Raw genomic sequence first — 26,465 nt, forward strand, 5'->3', positions numbered from 1 at the left:
CAATCATTCAGGGTTATACCCGAGGCAGCTCCTGGTTTTAGAAATTCTTGCCGGTTAGGATAATTTAAGACAATCCAAGCAGAAAACTCCCTAAGCTCATCCACGCTAGTAAGTGGAATATTTTTTATATCAGTAATACCATCTTCGGTAAATTTATTAATAAATGTTTCCTTAGCAACTGTCACTACTCCGGCGGCACCTGGATCAACTACAGCACCTTCATCTGCCTGTTGCTGTTTAAGTTCTTCTATTGCTTGAAGTAACCCTCGTTTTGTTTTGGTAGGGTCAGCAGGATCAGGTTTTCCTACAATTGCAGTTTTAACTTCACCAGTAGCTGCTGTAATAGGCTTAAATAATTCCTCCGCGGATGTTGCAAACTCAACCTGCGCTTCTTGTCTTGCTTTTAATTTTTCTCTGACGGAATCACGGACAGGAATAAATTTTTTAATCGCGGCTAGTCGTTGTCGTGCCAATCTAGTTGTGAATGCTTCTCCGATATTTGCCATTATTTATTTGTCCACGATTTAATTTCCCCGCGAAAACTCTTCGAGGGATCGGGGACATTTTTTTTTGTCCTGTATTCTGAATAGAAGGGTTTATTTGTCGAAATAAGCCCTCTATCGGGAAAAGTTTCCGTGAAAGGGTTTATTGTGAAAATAGTTTCGGTCTGTTCCCCCCCTCTGCTGCTTACGGTACACCAGCACACAGCTACGATGTCGTAGCCTCAACTTGGTTTTTTGTCGTGGTTGAGACTACGAACTGATACCATATCATGTAATGGAGCAAAAAAAAATCATCACTAAAATCAGAAAAACAAAGTGTAGAAATCTACTACATAAGTATAATCATGTTGTGAAAGAACTTTGGCTTATTTTGAATTTATTAAGCCCTTACACGATAAAATAAATTGGCATGGTTACACTAACCTCACCATGACCCCTTTTCTATGTAAGGCTTGCCAGACCATATCTGGATATTCTAAGCTATGTTATTATCAATCAAGTGGCGAATAATCGCTTCTTGGTGGAATTTCAAAGTTGCCGATAAACTGTATTTACTTTTAATGTGCAGAATTTCTGATTCAAACCACGCCAAATTTTTACTATGATTTGTTTACGTTTCCAAATAAGGCCTCAATGTCCTTATATGGCACACAAACAAGTGAGGCTGAGAACAGAAGTAATCATTATTTGAACTAATATGGCGGACAATGTAAATGAAAATATTGGATAAAAAAGGTAAACAAGATTTTATTTCTACAATGGTCTTTTATATTTCCAGTATTAAATAAGAGGACTACTCAACTTATTGGATTATATACAAGAAATATGTTCAAATTGTTATTACTGGACTAAAAGAGCGCCGAGTGTGAATCACACCTGGCTTGCTCCATTGACATGTATATGCTCATGTTAGTACCCTGTCCACGCGATAGGAGTTAAGGATACTAATGTTAGTACTAACCAGCACAATACTGACTATATGGTGCCAACTGAAATTTTTTAAAAAGTGACAAGAATTACAAAAAAATTTCAGAAGATAAACCCATCAAATTAAATGTAAACATGTAGTACAACAATGCAAATATTAAACAAAAAAATGTGTTAACAATCTGTGAAATATATATCTATATAATAATTGTTATAGTTATTGATGTGGGTTCAACATTCTTTTTCATACACAAGATAGGCTGTCTATAAAATAATATTGGTCAGTATATTTGGTGGAGGAAGAACATAGTAAAATTCTTGAAAAGAATGTATATAATAAAAGATAAAAGTAACACATTTCAACTCTTTAAAGACATGGTCAAAATCTGTTATATAAATCGCAATCCCCCAAAAACTCCAAGAAGCTTCAATATGAAATAATGCACATGCCCAATGCCAGTTTCTCAATTCATCCTTAAGTAAGATCTTTTACTGCATTATCACACACACAATAATCAACCACAACTGCAACATTTTTTTCTCTGAAATAAATTCATTGAATTTGCCTCACCAATATCTGATGCAAATTAATCAATTCTAATACATTTTTCGATAAGTTATTGGTAAAGGATTTGTTACGATTCTTGAATAAAAAAATGATGGCCTCTTCCTTAACAGTAGAAGCCACAAATCCAAAAATCTGAATATATTAGCTGCTGTATGTGCCCACAATGTTTTCCTACATCTTCTGGAAAATAAAATGGGTGTATCTGGCAAAAATTTAAGTGTTTTATGGGTTTTTTTTAAAAAACTGTTACAGTACTTTAAGCTTTTCCAGTGCATTATTCAACTTCCTGTAGTAAACAGTAAATGATACTGAAGGATTGAAAGAAAACACATCTGAAGGACAAGTAAAGAAACCATTTGACAACTGGCAAGTGATCTTTGATCATGACATTATAGGGTCCCCTTCACAGATAAGGTGTCAAAATTCTTCCATTCACATTACATGTACTATCAAAAAATGTGCTGTCAATTCTCCTGAACTCAAAATGTTAAAATAAAAAATGAAGGGGGTCAGGCAATATATTAATCTTGTTCAGTTCAGTAAAAACATTTCCTGCAAGTCAAAGTGTCAGTGAAATTCAAAACCTGCACCTAAAACCTAGATTGAATGTTGAAAGCCCTTAAACACTGTTCATCACGGCAATTTCCTGCACAAAAGATAGAATCTTGTAGATAACAACCTAAATAGTCTGTCTGATGACTCAAATTTCGTTTCAAGAGATAACTTCAACAATTTTTGTTTTCATGGTGGAGACATTAGAGATAGAGGTGCAGATGAAAGAGTGAATGGGCACAAGATTAGTGGCAATCCATAATGAAAATAGGATAGGCAGTGTACATATGTCACACAAAACATGAAGCTCAAGGAGGCTGGAGATTGCATACCTAGATGATACCTGTCTAATGGCCAATTACAACAGCAGTTAACCCTGAAAATAGGAACAGTAGGATGCTTTCTGCTGAAATTTCTTCCAATGACTCTTGATGGCATATATTATGTAAAAAGTATTTTTGTTATGTTTCTCTAGTTTTTCTATATCCATATCTAATGGTACAGCAATATAATCTGTCTAATGCTGAAAAGCTCCAATGCCAGGACAGTTTGTGTCAATGTTGGTCAATACATGTTCAGCCGCTGCTGTGGGTTTTTAAAAAAAAAAACATAAAGGCATCATCATTTGTACTTAAGTGAAAGCCCTCATGCCTGGATGCTGTTAAATCTGGTTGAAATCAGTTGAGTGGTTTTCAAAATGTTGTGGTGTACAGGTATTTTTATTTTTAGAAATGGTGGCCATATTTGATTATGGATCTGCATTGTTTGCACAAATTTCAAAGGAGTTCATGTTGGGATACCTTCTATCAAGATGGTCTAATTTTTAGCGCAGTTTTGGAGAAGAAGCAGTTTCAAGGTTTTTCTACTTTTAGTAATGGCAGCATATCTGATGACACACTGACATCATTTTAAAAGGTCTTCATTTCAGGATTCTTTCTATCAAGTTTTCTCAAACTCAATTCAACAGTTTTGGAAAATAAGTTACTTAATGCATTTTTTTTAAAAAAAATGTATTTTTCTATTTTTTTAAAATGTATTTTTCTATTTTTTTTTTCAACGGTGGCTTTTGGATAACCACAATCAGTTGTAAAGACTTGATTCATGGCTCTCTAGACCATGATGCTTTTTCAAATTTGGTCAAATTCTAACTAGTGGTTTTTACTTTGTTTAAAAATTCTTCTATTTTCAGTACCAAGAGAATATCTGATGACTGATTTGTGTAATTTGTATAAAACTGTTTTATGATCTTCTTACCATGATGGTTCCAATCAATTTATATCAAATTCCGAGTGGCCGAGTGGTCTAAAGCACTCACCGTTCCTGATCAATGCCATCTCACCTCTGTCTACATGGGTTTGAGTCCAAGGCTCAGTTAGCGTGGGTATGTGGGAAAGCCTGCCAATAGCTTCTCGTGGGTCGGTGGTTCTTCCCTGGGTTTTCCAGGGTTCTTCCTCCACCAGTTATACTGGCCGCCATGTATAACCTATCTTGTGCTGAAAAATGGCGTTAAACCCTAGAACAACAACAAAAATCAAATTCTTTTAGGCAGAAGTCATTTAAAGTTTTTCAATTTCCCATAATATTAGCCATATTGGTTAGATTGGCATATGAACTAATCCAAAAGGTCTTTATAGCAGGATTCCTTCTAACAAATATGATCCAGTTCTGTTCAGATGTTTTGGAGACAAAGTTATTTAAAGTTTTTATATTTTTCATAATATCGTATGGCAGATCAACATCAGTTGTATAAAACTGAAAGCCCTCCGCCTTGATGCTTTCATAATTGTGTAAATTTTGTGTAGCAGTTTCTGAGTTGTTTAAACATCTAGCAATTTTCAGTAATTGTGGATAAGCATTCTTTGAATAGATATGAAAGGTCTTCGTGAATGAATGCTTCCCGTCAAGTTTTGTCAAATTCTATCAAGCAGTTTTGGAGAAGAAGTTGTTTAAAGTTTTTTTCTATATTTTGTAATAGCAGTTCCATCTGAAGCCAGATTACTAAAATTTGTAGGGGCTTTACATCTATCTTTCACTAATTTAACTTTCAACCAAAAATTGAGCCTGGGTGCGACTTCTATAATAGTTTAAATAATATAATAGAAGCACCCCAACCCCAACCATAACAACCCTCACATTCAGGTCTGTGAATTAATCGCTGAATTTAAATACAGTACTTAAAATCTGGGCTTGAAGTTACAGGGAAATATGGTAGTTAAAATCTGGGCCTAAACTTATAGGCAAATACAGTACTTAAAATCTGGGCCCAAAGTTTTGAGCTAGTCCAGTACTTATACCCCAGGCCTTAAGTTATTGGCAGATACAGTAGTTTTTTTTCAAATCTGGGCCTACAGTTGGGTAAAACACAGTATTTAAAATATGGGCCTACAGTTATGGCATATCAAGTATTTAAAATCTGGGCCTAGAGCTGGGTAAAACACAGTATTTAAAATCTGGGCCTACAGTTATGGCATATCAAGTAATTACAATCTGGGCCTACAGTTGGGTAAAACAAAGTATTTAAAATCTGGGCCTACAGTTATGGCATATCAAGTAATTAAAATCTGGGCCTACAGTTGGGTAAAACAAAGTATTTAAAATCTGGGCCTACAGTTATGGCATATCAAGTAATTAAAATCTGGGCCTACAGTTGGGTAAAACAAAGTATTTAAAATCTGGGCCTACAGTTGGGTAAAACACAGTATTTAAAATCTGGGCTTACAGTTATGGCATATAAAGTAATTAAAATCTGGGCCTACAGTTGGGTAAAACACAGTATTCAAAATCTGGGCCTACAGTTATGGCATATCAAGTAATTAAAATCTGGGCCTACAGTTGGGTAAAACACAGTATTTAAAATCTGGGCCTATAGTTATGGCATATCAAGTAATTAAAATCTGGGCCTACAGTTGGGTAAAACACAGTATTTAAAATCTGGGCCTACAGTTATGGCATATCAAGTATTTAAAATCTGGGCCTACAGTTGGGTAAAACACAGTATTTAAAATCTGGGCCTACAGTTGGGTAAAACACAGTATTTAAAATCTGGGCCTACAGTTATGGCATATCAAGTATTTAAAATCTGGGCCTAGAGCTGGGTAAAACACAGTATTTAAAATCTGGGCCTGAAGTTATGGGGATACTAATCTACAGACCTGAGCTTCAAAACATCCAATAAACCAAGTTTTAACTAAAGTTTTTGAAATGCAGGTGTCTAGAACTTTGAGGTTTACTTAATTGGATCCAATTTTAATGCCAATTTAAAACAAATGGTTGATTAAAATGAGGCACTTCCTATTTGTCATAATATCATACAACATCTGTGATTTGCTGACACACAGTTTAGTTTTCTGTTTATACAAGAAAGCATCTCAAGACTTGAATATACACATGCAAATCCTGAATAAAGGAATCAAAGCATGAAATGCTTGTACCAGACATACATTATAAATTTACATTACAGATTATCAAGATTCAGATGAATAATAAACTCTATGGTAACAATATACCTCGACACCAAAACAGTATTATATTGCAATAATTGTCCCAATGTCCTTGGGAACACTTGCTGCAATTTAGAAAAGAAATAAGCTTCAGGCTTTATACAGACAAATATCTTCCTGTATTTCTATATCCATCTAAATTATTTTCCTTTACAGTCCAGTAACAGTGAAATTCTTCAAAAGTAAATAAAAGGAATAATTCATAAAGCACACGATATTCAAGAGGAAACCACTGTAATTAAGGTACATGTATGCCTCACTGAATTCCTAAAATACGGATAGAGATTTCTAATCTTAATTGAAGAAGTTAAATGATGGATGTAAAAAATAAAATATAGGAGGAACAAAAGCCCACTGAGTAGGGAGGACTGGGTTTATCTTTCTGTCATGGCAACTGGAGTAGTACACATCATTAAACATTAATTAAAAAAAACCTTCATTTTAATTAAATTGAAGCATCAAAAAGAAACGTTTGTTTACTGGCTTCACATTTTATTTTATTTTTTTGCAGCATGACCCAATATTCTAAGACTTAACAGTACAGTGGAAATCTGAAATATAATAAATAAATTAAAATCATGCACACTTCATAACACTGCAGTTTTCTGGTGAAGACTAACTCATATATTTAGCTTTCTCCACGGTGAAAAAAATCTTGAAAATTTATTCTCAAAGGGAGAGAGAGAGGAGAGAAAGGGAGCATTTCTTTGAACAATACATACAATCTCAAACTACTGAATTTGTATTTGTAATAAGGTCTGCTCTATGGTTATTATGTACTTCTAGGGTTAAGATGACAGGTGCAGTGGAGAGAATATTGACATGCCTCTGTGCTACCTTCATGTACTGTGATTGAAATTTAATTTATGTGGCAATATGGGGAAACTTCGCACTATCTAATGCAGTCAATCAGAATGGATGCTCCCGTGTGCTTGAAAAATGACCCTGAACTAGTTAAAATGACATTAATGTTAGCAGTTATTGAAACGGAAAATTCATTTTGCCATAGTTGGCAATACCAGCTTCTGAAGAGCAATATATGAATTACATATATAAAATACAGAAAAGGTAACAAAATTAGTTATCAGCTTGCTTTTTTTTCTCCATCTTACCTTTCAAGCACAGAAGTAAAAAAATGACCAAGCAGAGCTAGCAGCTTTTTGAAAGGTGCACATTTGAAGTAAGGCCAAGCTCTTATACTCTACAACCCAAGTCCTAACACTAACCTCTTAATCCTGAACACCTAGCAAGCCAGCTGTTTGTACCATTTTTAAAAGTCTTTGGTATGACTTGGCCAGGGTTCAAACAAATGACCTCCAGCATCTGAGGCAGACACTCTAACCACTAGGCCACCAGAGCACTCTCAGAAATGAGACAATGTATCAATACAATTCATAAAATACTGCACATATCAGCACAATATATATATACAAAATAAGAAATCAAATTAAAAAAGAAACTTGAATTTTTCTCTCCTCTTTTAGCATAATACAAAATTATCAATTATAAAGAATAAACATTTCCAAAGAAAGCTAAATGAGGTATAAGACTGTGTAGAATATGGCTAGTTGTCTTAAGATTAAGTGCCAGTCTAACATACAAATTTCTACTAGACTTGGTCACCAAGACATTTGACACGATTACTGACTTAAAGTTATCAAAATACTTCCCATACTGAAGTCTCCAAACCACTGTGATCCATATTACTATATAATGTCATGCTTACTGCACTTAAAATATCTAGATAGGCACAATAAGATGTCCTCATGTACTGTATTATTATTTATTTTCATGGGTGTCATTTGTTGTGGTTTTGTAATTTTTAAAAAGAAGACATTTTCATGGATCTGCCTTTCAGAGTTTGCATATTTGCATGAACTTAATTTCATGGAATAACCTCTACCTATACTTGAAAAAAAGTATGCAAATGAACAAAACTATGCCAAATATGAATAAAACTATGCCAACTATGAATAAAACTATGCCAACTATGAATAAAACTATGCCAACTATGAATAAAACTATGCCAAATATGAATAAAACTATGCCAACTATGAACAAAACTATGCCAACTATGAATAAAACTATGCCAAATATGAATAAAACTATGCCAACTATGAACAAAACTATGCCAAATATGAATAAAACTATGCCAACTATGAATAAAACTATGCCAAATATGAATAAAACTATGCCAACTATGAATAAAACTATGCCAACTATGAATAAAACTATGCCAAATATGAATAAAACTATGCCAACTATGAACAAAACTATGCCAACTATGAATAAAACTATGCCAACTATGAACAAAACTATGCAGACTATGAACAAAACTATGCAGACTATGAACAAAACTATGCCAACAGCAAACTGTGGTCACTTGAATGGTTAAAACAATACTACCACCTGCATCAGTACAAATCATACAGCCATCAAAACCAATCACTTACACTCGACACTACAGCCAACAACACCAAGTTAATTGATTATCAAAGTACACATGTATGACCTCTTCCTTACAACACTGCTCTTAAAGTTGCACCATCAATGACTTGCTGACTATCTTGGCATTAGCATGGTGACTTAAGAGGGGTAAAATTCATGCATAAGTTTGGTTAATGTCATCATTCCACATGTGAACCAAATATGTAACCAGTTGCCCCTTGCTCAATGCAGTTAGCAAGCAGTGTCAACATTTCATCATTTTAGTGCCGATTGAAGTCTGAAGATGCTAAATAAATTGAAATACAATGGAAACACTCATTTGTGTGAGCCTGACACATGTACAAACCAACTTCAACTGCGGGACTATACAATAAATTTAGAAAACTCACAAAAGAATTAAAATTTTGTATTTCTTCAAATGTTAAGACCTTAAAACCTCATCAATCAAGCCAATTAATGCTGAATGGATAATTGCAGCTCATTCAAAAATATGTGAAAGTTCAGACTGAAGTGTGAGCTTCAAGACCCTGCAGTAATTAGTATATATATTTAGTGTTTCATTATTAACAAGGGTTTTGGAATCTTTTTACAAACTGACAAGGAATGGCTAATTTTGTAATTTATGTGCAATGTTGATGCATAAGTGATTAAACACACAAGGATTATTTAAATTTGTTGATGTCATCAAAATGCATTTATTAATTGTGTTTGAGACAGTATTTCAAGTTGTGTTGTTTTTGGGGATTAAGTATGCATGGATAAAATGAAACAAGAATATTTAAATTTTATGACACCTGAATAAAGAACAGAGTTGAATAAGTATTAAACCTGATGTTCATATACTAGTATAATTTATTATTCTTTCTCTCGCTCTCAGTAATATTAGTGTCTGAATACCTTACACTTTTTCTCCATCCTTACTTACCACAAAATATTAGCAAATTAAGGCAGTGTCACTGGTAATTACAGCTACCAGACAACTTATAGATATATGTGTACTGAAACAATATAAACTGCTGTACACTTCTTTTACTAAAGGGCTATAAGAAAACAAACACATGTAAAACCCAGATTTGATTACCAGATTATAAAAATGCTGCTGATTTATAAAAGCTTTGTTGATCTCTAGGAAGATGGGGACAGAGGGACTTCATCATATGTGGCAAATTTTTCATTGGGCCTTTAAATTCATGGTTCTGAGCAACAATTGAAAATCCTTGGAAACTGGTACCCCATTAAAGTTAATGATAGTACAGTAAATAATGGTATATCTCCCTTGAAGAGCATTATCCAGTAATGGACAATGTCATCTGCTGAAACAACAACAAAATTTATTAAAATAGGTATCTCATTAAAGTTAAATAGCACAGTAAATCATGGTATATGCTCCCTTGAAGAGCATTATCTAGTAATGGACAATGTCATCTGCTGAAACAACAACAAAATTCATTAAAATAGGTACCCCATTATAGTTAATGATAGTACAGTAAATAATGGTATATGCTCGCTTGAAGAGTATTATCTAGTAAAGGACAATGATATCTGCTGAAACAACAAAATTCATTAAAATAGGTACCCCATTAAAGTTAAATAGTACAGTAAATAATGGTGTACCTTCATAACTCCTCTGAACAGCATTTAGTAATGAACTAGGCCTGATTTTTTACTGAAGCAGATGAAACACTAAAATATTTTAAGAAAAGGGTATCATATACGAGTAAAACTGGTGTCTGCTTTAAACTTAGAATATTAATATATCAAACTGCAGCCGAGTTAAATGTTTGTGCCAATAATCTATTTTGAAATTCAGAGTTAGAATTAAAGATGGAGTTTCAGGTAGATAATCTTAGCCAAAATTAAAGATGGAGTCCCAGGTAGATAATCTTAGCCAGAATTAAAGATGGAGCTACAGGCAGATAATATTAGCCACTGACTTTTTAATCCAGAAGCAGAATAGATTTTTAAGCAGAAAAAGTTAATTATTTTACATAAACAATTTCGTTCCTTTATAATGTCATAACTTGCTTGTGCAGAACAAGTTGTTTGCTATCAATTAAGGGTGGAAATGATACAGACTTGTGTTTACTGTTTGCTGATTAAACAAGTGTCTTTAAATAAAAACATTATTTTTATTATTGTTATTAATTTTATTATCATTTTTTTATCATCATTTTCGTCATCATCATCATCAAATGCATGCTTTTAAAAAACAACTATTTTCATTAGTAAATGCTCATCTTTACTACTGCTTTGAAGGCACAGTGAGCTATGGAATTCCAAGTATGTCGTGAAAAAATATAGGGGCCTATTGACTTTCATTTTGATGTAAAAAAAACCCCAAAACTTTCTACTGAATTTTTACCTGGGTGACTAAACCACAAAACTGATATCAAATTTCTTCCTTGCTACTATATATATTTCGAAACCTGGAGTTATCTAACAATTAGGCTACAGTTTAACAACACAAGTTCTATTCACAAAGATGAAAAGTGCTACATTATATTTCTTTTTTTAAGATGACCGGTAGACAACAATTTACTGGTTTGGTGCTTTACAACAAAACAACACAAGTAGGTCGTTTAGTGCATCAGGAGTAAAGTGCCTTGCCTAATAACACACCAACGTATCTGACCCAGGCTGGTCTGACAGTTGGATTTGAAGCTACCCCCGTTCAGTCATGAGTCTAGGATACTAATCACTAAACAGTCATGTTTGTGTCTAGGAAGATCTATTCAAAATTAATCTCCCTCAACATGTCTGATTTTACTGTACCTTTGTGAATAAACAGTTTTCTTGGCTTAGAAGTGGTAAAGATTCCAGCCAGATCTGCCATTGTGGCATGTCTCTGGGCAAGGCTCTTTACTCCAACTGCCTCTGTACAATGTAATATTGATATGCTCATATGCCATTAAATATCACAAAAAGAAAAAACAAATGGCTATCAATTACTTATCGACATCTTCAAATCTCTGTGACTTAAGATATAAAATCAAAAGCTGTTTTTCAGCTCACAGATACATTTCAATAAAACTATCTTTTCTAAACATCTAAACTGCTTAAGTATAAACTTGATTGCAGACAATCATGTTCAAGCAGAAGAAAAATCCATGTTCACATCTAACCTGTGCTTTTGTAAAAAGAAAACCAGGTAAAAAGGAGAAAAAATGATTTTTACCTGACCTGTGTTGAGGAGTCTCTGTAATCCAATAAAACACAAGGTCCATGAATCACTCTCTCCTCTTCTGCTTCTTTTTTCCACACTTACATATGACTTGCCTTGCCACAGTCCCCTGTTAAATGAAAATTTAAAGCAAGAAATCAATTTAAATAAACCCAGTGGGGCCCAGTCTGCAGGCATCTTCAATCAGCTTGCAGGTATGGGACCCAGTCTGCAGGCATCTTCAATCAGCTTGCAGGTATGGGACCCAGTCTGCAGGCATCTTCAATCAGCTTGCAATGTGTGGGACCCAGTCTGCAGGCATCTTCAGGACACACAGTACTAATGATATGGAAAAATGGGAACCAGCCTGGAAATGAGTGAATATAAAATAGACTATATATGGATTTGGCTGACCAGGATTGGTTAATAATGTAAGGATTGGTTAATAATGTAAGTTATGTTTTAGGAAAAAGAATCTTTTCAAAGCTTGTCTTAGTTGTAAGTGAAAAAAAATAGAGACATTGATGAATTTCAGTCCTTTAACATTCTTGAGTTTGGAACATTCATTACTAAAATTGGCACCTGACTCTTTGGTGTGGAGTTGAAAGTACATGTTTCAAACACATGTAGGTCCAGAAAATGCTGTGGCTCATATCCTTTCCTCTACATATTAGCTGACATCCAGGTTTCATCTATACTGATAAATATAGGTTTGATCATGAGCACTCAAAAATGTTAAGTTATTTAATTTTTAATATCATGGTGTTTGCATAGGTTTACAACGGGAACTGAATTAGTACTGTGAGTCCTTGAATCAGCTTGCAATGTGTGGGACCCAGTCTGCAGGCATCTTCAATCAGCTTGCAATGTGCCAAGTGTAACCATGACTTTAAATGCCAATTTTATTCTAAATCAACTTTGAATGATATGTTCTCACAGCCTATCAACCTTAAACTCACAAATTACAGACAAAGTACACTAGCAAATGAATGTGTTATAAAGTGAACTAGAACAATGCTGCTCATTCCTGGAGTATAAAATTTCATTGATTTTGTGGTTTCTACAGGAAAATGACACCAATGAAAATAAACAAATCAAGAAGAGGAGAAAGACATGGCTGGAGGGGTGAAATTAAAAATTGATTTGGACCTTGGTAAGGGCAACTGACTAATGCATTTTATGTCCAACATATGCTACTGTTAACTCCAAATACCTACCATCTACACTCACTTAAAAGTCCTGTCCAACTGCAAACAATGTAGACCATGATCTCCATTGCATATTCAGAGTCTATGATATTAATTTGTTCTACAGATTACACCTAACAAGAGGGGCCCTGAGTGGCCGAGCAGTCTAAAGCGCTCACTGTTACGGATCACTGCCATCTCACCTGTTCTTCTCCACCATTATTACTGGCGGCCATGTATAACCTATCTTCTGCTGAAAAATGGCGTTAAACCCAAGAACAAGAACACCTGACAAACTGCAAAGTCCCAGATCTGCCACTGCATCAACAACAGAACACATGGACCTGTGCAGTTTGCAGCTGAATTCAACTAACACAAGCAGCATTTATTGAAGATTATTAAGGTTGAGACCTTTGTACATCCTGTTTATGAAACAAGAGCTTTTAATACAGTGCGATCTGTTTAAAAAGGACACAGAATGATGAAAACATTTTGTTACTAACAAGTGTATATAGCAGTTAAATGAGTAAGAGAACATAATGAAATGGGTCCTTAAATGTGTCATTATCAACAGGTATCCTTTATATAGAGGTGTCTGCTATAAGAGAGGTTTTAATGTAAGGTTTTTATTTTCAAATGGGAAGACCTGGACCTGAATGTCAAGCTTATGATCAAAGATATGCTGTAAAATGCATGGCATTGACCCCAAAGGTAAAAAGGTTGAGTGAACAGGTCACCAAATGAATGGTCTTTGCATCATCATTCAAAATATGAAGAAAATTATCAAGTGATTTAGGAAATATAACCGAATGAAAACACTTTTATTTTCAAGTGGGAAGACCTGGACCTGAATGTCAAGCTTATGATCAAAGATATGCTGTAAAATGCATGGCATTGACCCCAAAGGTAAAAAGGTTGAGTGAACAGGTCACCAAATGAATGGTCTTTGCATCATCATTCAAAATATGAAGAAAATTATCAAGTGATTTAGGAAATATAACCGAATGAAAACACTTTAAGCAAAACCTTAATGCAAAGTTTATTAAATGTGACCTTGACCCCAGTGTTAAAGGATCAAGCAAGTAATTAATATAATGAATTGTCTGGGCTTCCTAATGATTCCAGCCCAAAATCAACTGGGTTCTTCCTTACCATGTGGCCTAGTGGTTAGAGCGTCCACCTCAGATGCAGAAGGTCATGGGTTCAAACTGCAGCAGTCATACCAAGACTTATAAAAATGGTTCTAACAGCTGCCTCACTAGGCACTCAGTATTAACACATTAACCCTTAGCGATGAGGTAACATGGCAGGAGGTAGTAGCCTACTGCAGAGCTCTGTAGCATCATGGTCATGCATCATACACTAAAGTGAGTGGTAATATAGAAAGATAGACAGATTTAGCTCTACAATGATACCAAATAATCTGGAATATCTAGGTGCACTACAAAATACAGATAAAAATAACCTCATTTTTTGGATCCATTTTTTTTCTACCCAAATTTGCCCATGGTTGGAATCTGATTTTGTGTCTGGATTTTAGACTTTTTGGTCTCAGAACTAAGGCAAACTGGTATGAACTGCAAACAGACAGATGAACCTTTGCAAAAAGTAGGATAAGATGGGCATTTGGAATAAAGAGTGGTCTCAATACAAAATTAATGGCTCCATTTCAGTCACAGTGACCTTGGCATTTGAGCCTGAAATCTACAGGGTTTTCTAAGTGCAAGTTATCCACTAAGTTTGGTAACTTGAAATGGGGAAACTACTCGGCCAGGGTTTGAACCCACGACCTCCCGCATCTAGGCCACCGGAGTGTTCGGGATTATTGGTACCATACTCTATGAGACAAACAAACCTTCCCACTGGTCACATCAACTGCATCATATCCATGCATCTTCAGTGTATGTGCTCCAATACTCCAGGCAGATCCTTCTGAAAAGGATAAATTCTACAATGACCTGCAGAGACTTCTCAAGAGCATCCCAGACAGCGACAAAATAATCATCCTCGGAGATTTCAATGCCAGAGTGGGCCGAGACTCAGAAGCCTGGAAAGTTGTTCTTGGCAAACATGGCATGGGTGGCTGCAATGACAATGGGTGCCTGCTTCTTGAATTTTGTGCAGAAAAACAGCTCACCATCACAAACACCATATTCCAGTAGAAAGACAGCCTGAAAACAACCTGTATGCATCCTAGATCGAAACACTGGCACCTAATCGATTACATCATAGTATGCCAGAGGGACTTAAAAGATGTCCTTCATACCAGAGTGATGCCCAGTGCAGAGTGCCAGACAGATCATCGTCTTCTCTGATGCAAGCTCAACTTCCACTTCAAGCCCAGGCCCAGAAAACAAAAAGGCACCTAGAGAAGGAAGCTCCAAGTCAAAAACCTGTTGTCTGCAGATGTCAAGGCATATTTTCAAGACAGCCTGAAGTCTAGACTTGAAGAACCAAATTTTCCACCAGATCTACCTCCGGACAAGATGTGGAATCACATCAAGGCTGCCATTCTCCAAACCTCAGAAGAAATCCTTGGATCCACCACTAAGAAAAATAAAGACTGGTTTGATGAAAACAAAACCAAGAAATCTAAGAACTGTTTGCCAAAAAGAGATCAGCGTACCAAGCCCACCTTGCTCAACCGTCCTATCCACAGAAGAAAGTAACCTTCTACCTTATCTGCAGCTCCCTCCAGTGTAGGCGCCGAGGCATACAAAATGAATGTTGGACATAGCTTGCAAAAGAACCCAGCTGTACGCTGACACTGGTGACTACAAGGGATCTCTATGAAGCATTCAAAGCAGTGTATGGGCCTTCCTTCCAAATATAGAGCCCGACATGGTGAGCAGATGGGCAAGAGCTACACACTGACAGGGAATCTATCCTGAACTGCTGGTCAGAGTACTTCCACACCCTCTTCAGCACTAACCACACAGTCCAGGAGGCAAGCTATTGACCGCATCCCACATCAGCCACCAAAGATGGAACTCGATGAGGCACCCACACTGCAAGAGACTGTAAAAGTCATAGAACAGCTGAAGAGATTGTATCCCACCAGAGATATGGAAGAGAGGAGGCCCAGCATTGCACATCAAAATCTCCACGAGTTCTTCATTTGCTGCTGGGAGCGAGGGAAACTTCCACAAGACCTCAGAGATGCAGTCATCATCACCTTGTACAAAAACAAGGGGGAAAAGTCTGACTGCTCAAACTACCGTGAGATAACTCTGCTCTCCATTGCAGGCAAAATCCTTCTTGCTAGAGTGTTGCTGAACAGACTGGTGCCCAACATTGCCAAAGAACATACTCCAAAGAGTCAATGCGGCTTCAGAGCCAATAGGGGCACAACTGACATGGTGTTCGTCCTGAGACAAATCCAGGAGAAATGCAGAGAACAAAACAAAGGAATGTACATCACATCTGTGGACTTGAAGGCTTTTGACATGGTGAGCAGAACTGGACTGTAGAAAAATCCTTGAAAAGCTCGGCTGTCCTCCAAAGTTTCTTACCATGGTCATCCAGCTACACAAAGTCCAGCTTGGTCAGGTCAGAAACAATAATGACCTGTCACAGACCTTCCCCATCGCAAATGGCTTGAAACAGGGCTGCATTTTAGCCCCCACATTGTTCTCAATCTTCTTCAGCATGATACTCCAAAAAGGAACAGAAGACCTTGATGATGAAGATGACATCTATATCCAATTTCGTACTGATGGCAACCTCTTCAACTTAAGGCAAATTCAGGCCCACACCAAGACCCTGGAAAAATTTATAAGAGAACATCTCTTAGCAGATGACGCCGCCCTTGTTGCCCAAACGGAAGCTGCCTTACAGCATGTAACATCTTGCTTTGCAGAAGCTTGCCAACTCTTTGGTCTTAAGATCAGCCTAAAGAAAACTGAGTTACTTCACCAGCCTGCACCCAAGGAAGAGTACCGGCCACCAAGCATCTTCATTGACCAGACAGAGTTGAAAGTAGTCCACCAGTTCACCTACCAGGGCTGTGTGATCTCTTCTGATGCCAAGATCGACAAAGAAATAGACAACAGACTGGCCAAGGCAAACAGCGCCTTCACCAGACTTACAAATGAGTGTGGTACAATGCCAGTCTGACCACCCTCCTACATGGCACAGAATCCTAGGTCAACTACAGCCACCACCTCCGCCTCCTTGAATGCTTCCATCAACACTGACTCAGCACCATACTCAACATCCACTGGAGTGACTTCATCACCAACACTGAAGTCCTCAAACAAGCAGGGAACACTAGTGTTGAGGCCAAGCTCATGAAGATACAGCTACGCTGGGCAGGGCATGTATCCAGGATGGAGGATCATCACCTGCCAAAGATTGCACTGTATGATGAGCTGTCCACTGGCCACCATGATAGAGGGGCACCTTGAAAGAGCTATAAAGACTCCTTGAAAATGACTCTCACCATGTGGCATTGATCACTGCCAATGGGCATCACAAGCTGCTGACTGTGAAAACAAGCGACGTACAGTTCACTGGGCCACTGCCACTTTTGAACAAAACAAACAGGCCAGCTTGGAGGAAAAAAGATGGCGAAGAAAAAAACAGGAACCATTGGCAGCACCCACCACAACCCAGACATTCCCCTGCAGCCTCTGGACGGACATCAGCCACCAATGCGTGTGCAACAGACGTGGACATTCCCCTTCCTAAATTTTTGCAAGCGAAATCAAGCCAACAATTCTATGAGAAAGTCTGAAAACTGTTTCATTCCAAATGTGTCATGTATTTACTCAACAATATGCAAGTGAAAATGTGGTTACATGTTTCTTAAGTCTTTAGAGCTAAAAAGAAATAATATATTGCCCACCTGCATAAGCTGATCTAAAAGGCAAATGTAGTAGCAATAAGGCAGGTAACTTGGTTTCAAACAAACTGGTTTAGATATTCTGAAGAAAAAGTTATGGGAAGCTACTGGCAAGCTTTCTCACACACTGACATAGGTCAAGCCCAGGACTTGAACCCATGTGGACTGATGTGAGTTGGCAGTGATTCACGAAGATGAGCACTTTAGACCACTCTGACACCTGGGGTACCCTCTGTAGAAGTTGAAAATAGATAATCCATACAGTTTCCATATAAGCCACAATGTTGCTTGGGATGCCACACCAAATATAATTTTGAAAAAGGAAACATTTGCTGACTACTCGTATAAGAAAACTGGACCAGCTGTTCTAGAAAAGAAGCCAGAAATAAGTTTTTGATATTGTTCCTAAGGAAGCCACTATGTTACTTTATGTGCAAACCCAATATAATTTGATAGGCATGCCTTAAGAAATATTCCAACCAAATCTGATCAAGATTCTGGTTGCTATAGAAACTTCATCAGTAAGAGAACCACCCCAAATAAATTTTGGTACAGCATGTCCTGATGAACATTCTGACCAAGTTCCAGTGAAACTGGCCCTGTTTTTTTAAATTTTTTAAAAAAGAAGTTGAAAATAGTAACGTTGATGAATGACACAATGCACAGCTCATACAGGGCTATATTATAAGCCCACTTTTAACCCTATGGCTAGGTGGGTTAATAATGATACTAGCCCAATCTGGATTATGGTAATTGAAAACACCCATATATTTGCCACACCAAAAAATTACAAATCATTGTCTATGGCATAATATCAACAGGTTTTCCTTTGCTATTTTCCAGTCTCAGAGAAGGTAGCACTTGTAGTCATTTCCTTGGTTTGTCTGTGAATGGCAGCAATGATAACTGAAAAAGTGTTGACACTATCCAATAATGATTAATTTGTTCAGCAGACTGTGGGGCAAAAAGGATAATGCAAGAGATTATCTTGAATATGACATCTTCAATGAAATTAAGATGCAATAATATTTTACAGAGATCCAGATCTTTCTGATATATTTTTCTGTCAGGATTGAATTCTCTGTTATCTGCTAGTCAGGCTTATTTTAAGATTTTTTACTTGGATTTACAGTCAATTCTGTCAAAATCCATCAACCTCTTGAGAATCAAATCAAATTAACATTATCTAAAATGTGACTAGAGTATTCAGTGACAGTCTAATATCATATAAACGTCAAAACTGATTTATTTTGGTGGCCATTAAGAGGCAATACAACCACATTCATCCTGAACTGATTTATTTTGGTGGCCATTAAGAGGCAATACAACCACATTCATCATGAACTGATTTATTTTGGTGGCTGTTAAGAGGCAATACAACCACATTCATCATGAACTGATTTATTTTGGTGGCAGTTATGAGGCAATACAACCATATTCATCCTGAACTGATTTATCCTGGTAGCCATTAAGAGGCAATACAACCACATTCATCATGAACTGATTTATTTTGTTGGCCATTAAGAGGCAATACAACCACATTCATCCTGAACTGATTTATTTTGGTGGCCATTAAGAGGCAATACAACCACATTCATCATGAACTGATTTATTTTGTTGGCCATTAAGAGGCAATACAACCACATTCATCCTGAACTGATTTATCCTGGTAGCCATTAAGAGGCAATACAACCATATTCATCCTGAACTGATTTATTTTGGTGGCCATTAAGAGGCAATACAACCATATTCATCCTGAACTGATTTATTTTGGTGGCCATTAAGAGGCAATACAACCAAATTCATCCTGAACTGGTTTATTTTGGTGGCCATTAAGAGGCAATACAACCACATTCATCCTGAACTGATTTATTTTGGTGGCTGTTATGAGGCAATACAACCACATTCATCCTGAACTGATTTATTTTGGTGGCAGTTATGAGGCAATACAACCATATTCATCCTGAACTAATTTATCCTGGTAGCCATTAAGAGGCAATACAACCACATTCATCATGAACTGATTTATTTTGGTGGCCATTAAGAGGCAATACAACCATATTCATCCTGAACTGATTTATTTTGGTGGCCATTAAGAGGCAATACAACCACATTCATCCTGAACTGATTTATTTTGGTGGCCATTAAGAGGCAATACAACCATATTCATCCTGAACTAATTTATCCTGGTAGCCATTAAGAGGCAATACAACCACATTCATCATGAACTGATTTATTTTGGTGGCCATTAAGAGGCAATACAACCATATTCATCCTGAACTGATTTATTTTGGTGGCCATTAAGAGGCAATACAACCACATTCATCCTGAACTGATTTATTTTGGTGGCCATTAAGAGGCAATACAACCATATTCATCCTGAACTAATTTATCCTGGTAGCCATTAAGAGGCAATACAACCACATTCATCATGAACTGATTTATTCATCCTGAACTGATTTATTTTGGTGGCCATTAAGAGGCAATACAACCACATTCATCCTGAACTAATTTATCCTGGTAGCCATTAAGAGGCAATATAACCACATTCATCATGAACTGATTTATTCATCCTGAACTGATTTATTTTGGTGGCCATTAAGAGGCAATACAACCAAATTCATCCTGAACTGATTTATTTTGGTTGCCATTAAGAGGCAATACAACCACATTCATCATGAACTGATTTATTTTGGTGGCCATTAAGAGGCAATACAACCACATTCATCCTGAACTGATTTATCTTGGTGGCCATTAAGAGACAATACAACCACATTCATCCTGAACTGATTTATTCATCCTGAACTGATTTATTTTGGTGGCCATTAAGAGGCAATACAACCACGTTCATCCTGAACTGATTTATCTTGGTGGCCATTAAGAGGCAATACAACCACATTCATCATGAACTGATTTATTCATCCTGAACTGATTTATTTTGGTGGCCATTAAGAGGCAATACAACCAAATTCATCCTGAACTGATTTATTTTGGTTGCCATTAAGAGGCAATACAACCACATTCATCCTGAACTGATTTATTTTGGTGGCCATTAAGAGGCAATACAACCACATTCATCATGAACTGATTTATTTTGGTGGCAATTAAGAGGCAATACAACCACATTCATCATGAACTGATTTATTCATCCTGAACTGATTTATTTTGGTGGCCATTAAGAGGCAATACAACCACATTCATCCTGAACTGATTTATTTTGGTGGCCATTAAGAGGCAATACAACCACGTTCATCCTGAACTGATTTATCTTGGTGGCCATTAAGAGGCAATACAACCACATTCATCCTGAACTGATTTATTCATCCTGAACTGATTTATTTTGGTGGCCATTAAGAGGCAATACAAACAAATTCATCCTGAACTGATTTATTTTGGTTGCCATTAAGAGGCAATACAACCACATTCATCATGAACTGATTTATTTTGGTGGCCATTAAGAGGCAATACAACCACATTCATCATGAACTGATTTATTTTGGTGGCAATTAAGAGGCAATACAACCACATTCATCATGAACTGATTTATTCATCCTGAACTGATTTATTTTGGTGGCCATTAAGAGGCAATACAACCACATTCATCCTGAACTGATTTATTTTGGTGGCCATTAAGAGGCAATACAACCACATTCATCCTGAACTGATTTATTCATCCTGAACTGATTTATTTTGGTGGCCATTAAGAGGCAATACAACCACATTCATCCTGAACTGATTTATTCATCCTGAACTGATTTATTTTGGTGGCCATTAAGAGGCAATACAACCACGTTCATCCTGAACTGATTTATCTTGGTGGCCATTAAGAGGCAATACAACCACATTCATCCTGAACTGATTTATTCATCCTGAACTGATTTATTTTGGTGGCCATTAAGAGGCAATACAACCACATTCATCCTGAACTGATTTATTTTGGTTGCCATTAAGAGGCAATACAACCACATTCATCATGAACTGATTTATTTTGGTGGCAATTAAGAGGCAATACAACCACATTCATCATGAACTGATTTATTCATCCTGAACTGATTTATTTTGGTGGCCATTAAGAGGCAATACAACCACATTCATCCTGAACTGATTTATTCATCCTGAACTGATTTATTTTGGTGGCCATTAAGAGGCAATACAACCACATTCATCCTGAACTGATTTATTTTGGTGGCCATTAAGAGGCAATACAACCACATTCATCATGAACTGATTTATTTTGGTGGCCATTAAGTGGCAATACAACCAAATTCATCATGAACTGATTTATTTTGGTGGCAATTAAGAGGCAATACAACCACATTCATCATGAACTGATTTATTCATCCTGAACTGATTTATTTTGGTGGCCATTACGAGGCAATACAACCACATTTATCCTGAACTGATTTATTTTGGTGGCCATTAAGAGGCAATACAACCATATTCATCATGAACTGATTTATTCATCCTGAACTGATTTATTTTGGTGGCTGTTAAGAGGCAATACAACCACATTCATGAACTGATTTATTTTGGTGGCCATTAAGAGGCAATACAACCACATTCATCATGAACTGATTTATTTTGGTGGCTGTTAAGAGGCAATACAACCACATTCATCCGGAATTAATTTAGTGCTATGGTAACATTGTGTGTTCAGATCTCACCACTGAATCAGCCTGGATTGGCTACCATAGCATTTTGCCTTGCCTTCCCTCTGCATCTCTCAGCATGATATAACCTTTAAAGTTTTATTGTGCTGTAAAATGACGAAGAAATCCCCAAAACAAAATATGCATCATTTATATAAAACGTTTGATTTGTCAAGACTTGTACATCTGTTCATGCAAATTGCTATAAACATATCAATGAAAATTAGGATGCAAAGATAATATGCTGATGAAATACAGCCTCAAGAAGTTTTGTTCGTATTCCTTAACACATTAACCCCTAGCGATGACTTTACAGGGCAGGAGGTAGTAGCCTACTGCCGAGCTCTGTAACGTCATGGTCATGCATGATACACTAAATTGGGTGGTATTATAGAAATGTAGACAGATGTAGCTCTACAATGATACTAAATAATCTGGACTATCTAGTTGCACTACAAAATACAGATAGAAAAACCTCATTTTTTGGACCTGACTTGCCCTTGGTCAGAATCTGATTTTGTGTCCGGATTTTAGACTTTTTGGTCTCAGATCTAAAGCAAACCAGTATGAACTGCAAACAGACAGATGAGCCTTTGCAAAAAGTAGGATAAAATAGGCATTTGGAATAAAGAGTGGTCTCCATACAAAAATAATGGCTCCATTTAGCAAAAAAAAAAATCCAAAAAAAATCCAACTTTTACCCTTCTGCTCATGCGCGAGTCAAATAGCCAACGAAAATCGATGTTTCTAACACCACTAGGCAGTATGTTATTGAAAGATGACCGGGGATTTGGTGTTTTTGAGTCTATTCAGAAACAGCTTTCAAAATGTGTTTCCTACTCGATTTTTAGGCAAAAATGACAAAAAGCTCCAGGGGTTAATGTGTTAAGACTGTGTCACGTTGGAAAAAAGCAAGAGTTGTTAGTCTCTCAAATCCTGAGTACCACTGAGGGGAAGATACCTCCAATTAGAGTCTCTGCCTCAAGGAGGGCAGCCCTCACGAGGTTCTTACTTGGTCCAATAAATCAAATCCCCAAACCTATGTTGATACTGATGGACGATTTGTGGGTATGATGTCACCCTGTTCATTAAAATGTTTAGTTTTCCTACATGCAAACCTTTTCCGAACACACCTGTAAAGAGTGTAGACATTGGCCAGTATTTGGCAACAGTCATATCAAGCACAAATTCAAAATGGACAAATATAGGATTTCATCCAGAAATATTATGTACATATTGCCGAAAGAACGCTTCCACTGAGAGTAACTCAAGAAAGACCAGAAATACCAGTGTCAAAACCAATATGTTGCAGACATAATGGTGTCCAAACATCTGCAAATTTTAATGAATATATATCACACCCACATATCGTCCATCAGTATCAGCACAGATTTGGGGTTTGATATATCAGACTAGTGTTTAATGTGAGAGGACCTAGGGGGTGTAATGAGCAACAGCCCAGTGGAGGTGGAGAATCTCTGCTGACAATATTACAAACAAGAACAATGCATGCCTAGAAGTTCTTGCCAATGCTTCCATCAAAAAATGATGAGCCAGTGGTGACAAACATTTAAGGCTGCTTAAAAGAGGACAGCATGAGAGGCTACAGATCGAAGTAAATCAAGCCTAGGTCCTGATAAAATTACTTATTTCAGCTGCTTCAGTATCCAAAGTGGGTCGTTTAATGGGCCAGGAAGGGGTATGCACCTGATCAATAGATGAAGCTATCAAGGGTCACAGCATCAGGGTGGGTAGATGGGGTGACAGACCACCCTGTTTGATGTCTAGCAAAGTCTTGGCCATTGCCAAGCCTTTGAAAGAGCTCCTTAATCATGGCTGAGTGAGGAAGCATTAAGACATCTGGTTAATATTCGCCTCTGAAAGTTTTTCCAAACTGGAAAGAATTTTTGAATCAGATATTAAAGGCTTGGGACAAACATCTCTGTTGGTCTTCCATTGGTTCTTGTTGGTACCAGAATGAACCTGGTTTACTGCATTGTCAAAAGACCAACTTTCTTCCTCCTCTTCAGTAATTACCACTGGGTGAGAGTGGGTAGGGGACCTAAAGTATGGCAGTTCCACATCAGTCTCTCATGTATCAAATTCATGTGCATCAGTGAGGACAGAGGATGTCTCTGTCGAGCTGTCACCTGGGAGGTAGGACTACCTTACCCTATGTCTCCCTGCTGTGGAAGAAACTTGAAGAAAAGAGCAACTTGAACCAGTAACTCCTCCTGTAAAGCTAATGTACTGTCCATAGCAATGGACTTGCCAGGTGGTTGCCTAGAGCATTTGGGTGGAGAAGGTCCATCCCACTTCCTCTTTAGTGACTCAACTTTTTAAGACAATGTAAGTCCATGGCCAGCAGCAACAACCTTGCTAATACAAGGCCAAGGTAAAGAAATCAATGGCTGCATGCTGGAAAAGGGCAAATCGCTTATGGTAGAAGGCCTCTTTGTCTGGTAGGGATACAGAAAGATAATAGGAAAGGAAGGATGCCAATCCAATCTCCTTCCCGAGTCTGGCATCTGCAACTTGATTCCCAGTCCCCAACTGGATGAAATGGCAGTCTGGGAAGAAGGGAAACTTGGCCTGATCCCTATCTCTGTACTGAAGGGGTTCCAAAGCTGGTGCCTGGTACCTGTACCAGGTACCCTGTCACTGGGCAAAGACCTGTCAGGCAACTCAGATATGTAGGAGATCCTTCCACAGATCTAACAGATTTAGATCTGAACTATCCCATTACTTTAGGGCTTGATTCACTTGCTGACAATGGGAACCAGAGACTGAAAGAGTGCTGTTCCCCCCTTATCAAGGTGGTGTGATTAACTTTCAGCATGCATCAAACTGGGGGTGAATAAAGGATCTACTCCTTCCTCATGGGGGGGGTGTGCAACTCATTCTCTGCCCTTCTAGATGAAAGAGGGTGCTACTTCACTCTGATGGGTGGGTGTGACTCCCTCTCTGTCCATGTGGAATAGGGCGGTGCTCCTTCCTCACAGAAGAGCAAAACTCGCTAACTGCCCTCACAGAATCAGGACGTTACTGCTCCTCCATAATGTAAGGGGGAGCACTAACCCTAAGATTTTCCAAAGAGACCTGGGTAATCCTTCTATGAGACACAAAGAAAAGGAAGCAACCTTCTTCCCCACTTTATGGGTTTGTCTACATTTGGCAAGATCTCAGACCTCATCTGATCACAGGCTGAAGGAAAATCATCTGTCCTCTTGCAGCCTCTACAAGATGGGCAGGTGGGGTGCATGTCCCATGGACATTTCTCGTGACCTGCACACCTACCCACACCTTGCATAGAACTGTTCCTATAAAAGAATGCTCAAAAAGAAGATTTGTATGCAAAAAAACTTCTGTGCAGCTAAAAGTAAACACCAGATAATACATGAACTAAGTCTACACTATAATAATATCAGCAAGCCACCTTACTGAGGGGTTTTTGCAATTTCTAAATGTAAAACAAATCCAGAAGCAATGCTAGCTAAGTACAGAAAATACAAAATAATCAAGACAACCAAGCTGAAATGATGCAAGGGACAACTAAATCAGTGAAACACCAGTAGGAACGAATGCTAAACAAAAACGGTAAAAATCAAGCAATCCAAAATTAATATGGAAAAAGCACCCATGTTCGATCACCAAGTATATTATGTCATTTTGGTTGTTTTGTCTAAAATGGCATGTTCACCGACACTTCAATTTGTGAATTAGGGATGTGTTACATTAACTGTTACCATGTAAACTCACTTATAAGACAAGTCCAACTGCAAACTGCACAGACCCAGATCTGCCAAGACATAATGCACAGGCAGATCTGGGTCTGTGCAGTTTGTTAGCAGTTATCAGTAGAACAAACAAACTCTGATCTGCAGGCACATTATGACATGGCAGATCAGGATCTATGTTGTTTGCACTTGTACCTGACTTACAAGCAAGTACATACACAGTACAACCAAAGGCTGATTGTTTGCTGGGTCTTTAGGTTTATATCAAACACAAAATCCACAAAAATAGTGAATGTATTCTCATCTTCAATGTCTTAAGTTACTTTCACTCAAATCAATCTTGCTAACACTGTAGGGTTTCAGGACTGCAGAAGACTTATCTCTAAGACAG

At 37.3% G+C, this 26,465-nt stretch overlaps 1 protein-coding gene and 1 long non-coding RNA gene across 3 annotated transcripts in view; one reads left to right on the forward strand and one right to left on the reverse strand.

Moving 5' to 3' along the window:
* The window catches only part of LOC149787985 (dystroglycan 1-like), a 215,035-nt gene extending 203,269 nt beyond the window's left edge, over positions 1–11,766 (reverse strand). The window contains exon 1 of one of the 2 annotated variants that reach the window (XM_089974258.1): positions 11,674–11,766. The gene's annotated coding sequence lies outside the window, so the exon portion shown is untranslated. The remainder of the gene's footprint in view (positions 1–11,673) is intronic. The other variant, XM_089974260.1, reaches the window with a different exon arrangement.
* The window catches only part of LOC149787986 (uncharacterized), a 74,135-nt gene that overhangs the window by 22,776 nt on the left and 24,894 nt on the right, over positions 1–26,465 (forward strand). The window lies entirely within an intron of this gene.

This window comes from Sinohyriopsis cumingii, chromosome 11 (assembly GCF_028554795.1).
Source record: "Sinohyriopsis cumingii isolate HCF-2022 chromosome 11, ASM2855479v2, whole genome shotgun sequence".
In the NCBI taxonomy this organism is placed as follows: Eukaryota; Metazoa; Mollusca; class Bivalvia; order Unionida; family Unionidae; genus Sinohyriopsis; species Sinohyriopsis cumingii.